This window comes from Penaeus chinensis, chromosome 11 (genome assembly GCF_019202785.1).
Source record: "Penaeus chinensis breed Huanghai No. 1 chromosome 11, ASM1920278v2, whole genome shotgun sequence".
Taxonomy (NCBI): Eukaryota; Metazoa; Arthropoda; class Malacostraca; order Decapoda; family Penaeidae; genus Penaeus; species Penaeus chinensis.
In genome coordinates, this window is record NC_061829.1 from 21,691,882 (window position 1) to 21,694,381 (window position 2,500).

A 2,500-nucleotide genomic window follows, 5' to 3' on the forward strand; every position below is an offset into this window, starting at 1 on the left:
ATGTGTGTATGTTGAAAATATACAGATGTTTATACACACATATACTAACACACACAAAGTTATATATATATATATATATATATATATATATATATATATATATATATATATATGTGTGTGTGTGTGTGTGTGTGTGTGTGTGTGTGTGTGTGTGTGTGTGTGTGTGTGTGTGTGTTTGTGTGTGTGTGTTTATACAGATGTTTATACACACATACAAACACACACAAATATATATATATATATATATATATATATATATATATATATATATATATATATATATATATGTATATATATATATATATATATATATATATATATATATATTCACTAAAATGAAATGAAGTGTCCATAGTCCGTTTTTTTTACATGTTTCTAAATAAGAAAATGTATTATTAAATATAATACACAGCATTTACCTCGGAGATCAGACGATTTGTAAATGCTGACGGAAATGGAGGAGAAAAGATGAATCTTATTACGAGATTTTTGCGTTTTTCGCCAGGCTTTCCTCACTTTCATCTACAAGGGTTTCCGATAATGAGGTCTTTTTCATCCTCCCTTTCAGAAGGTTTCTGAAATGAGTTAGGCATTTCACGAGTGAGACACGGGAGGCTGAGCGGCGTTCACTGTGGCGTTCGCTGCGCCATCTAGCGGTGGGAATCTGAAGCTGGCTCGTATCCCGAATTTTAGCTCTCAACGCAAAGTAGAGAAACTCGTAAGTCAAGGTAACACTATATATTTGTATATATATATATATATATATATATATATATATATATATATTTATATATACATTTATATATAAATGTGTATATATACATATATGTATATATATATATATATATTTATATATATATATATATATATATATATATATATATATATATAAACCATACATACACAAACAAACTAATACAAGTAATTATACATGAGTGAAGAATTGCTTATTTATGCAATACGCACTCTCACTGTTATGTCTCTGTTATGTAAAACCTTTTTTTGTAACTTTTTTTCCTGCAACATGGGGACAGATGATGCTAGGAATCATAGCAATTTCAGATGCACATACTTAATAATCAATTTTTTTTTTTATTTTTATTGGGGGTAGGTTATTTATTCGTTTTTTTTTTTTTTTTTTTTTTTTTTTTTTTTTTTTTTTTTTTTTTTTTTTTAAGCTGTACCCACACTGAGACTTGGACTCGCTTTCTACCATAATACATCTGTCTGTTTGTCGGTATGTTTCTCTATTCTTTCCTTTTTATGTAATTTTATTATTTTTATCCTTATATGAAGTATGGCATTTTAGGGAATACTTATCACCCATTAAACATTTTTGTTCTTTTTTTTATTGATCGTTATTATCATTATTTCTTCTGTTTTTACTGCTATATAAACTCTGATGAAAGATGTATTGCAGTTTTAAAGGCACACTGCATAGTTAATTTCATTACCTATACCATCACTTTTTTCTAGCCAGATGTTTTGCAGAGACATCATTAGTAGAAGATTAAAAAAAGATAATTATGCTTTTATCGGTCATAAAAATGTCCATGTTTTTTTCATTAAAACATTTTTTTATCCTTAATAATACAGAAAAGAACAGAAAGGAATTTAACATATTTAGCTTATTGACTAAATTTATTTGACTTAAGTTTAATTCGATTACATGTATGAAACTGAAAATTTAGTTCATTAGGTTGAATCATTTGATTGAACTTATCCAACTGAACCTATTCATCGAGTGTATCAGGCCACCCACAATAAACGTAATTTTGCAACCCACGTAACGGTTCTCATCAATCATCTTGCTTTTACAAGCAGCATAGCAGCTGACAGCGTGTCTGATCAAAAATTTAGTTTAGTCTGGAAATATCATTAATAGGAGACACACTCTCTCTCTGTCTATCTATCTATCTATCTATCTATCTATCTATCTATCTATCTATCTATCTACCTATCTATATCTAGCTTTCTATCTCTATCTTTATTAATGTCTCTCTTTCAGTGCGTGCGTGTGTAACGAAATATTTCATCTTCACAATTAGCTTCCTGGTGTTGAAAGGGTTCGGTGTATGCAATCTTTGTGCTTCGTTAATGATATTGATCAAATTCGGAACCGCTTGTACAACGTAGGTATTACTTCCGGATGTACATAATAAAATGTAACAAAGAAATGTCACAATAGAATTGGTGGTGGGTTCTTTCGCCTGTTACAGGATGTTTATATGTGTCTAGCCTCTTGATAGCATCTTTAAAGCTGCTATCCCTAACAGTTATGCGTATGCGCCGTGGCCTGCCCCTTTCCTTTTTTTTTTCTTTTTGTCGGTTAATCTCCTTTTCCTTCTCTCTACTCGGGTGATCACTTCTTCCCACCATCGCGAGTAAGACTTTTTCTGATTCTCCTGATACCGCGCGTGTAGCATCGTGTAGTTGAAATGAGTATGCGAACTATGATTACCAGATTTATGTCATACGATGTATATCAGCCTGAATTTGG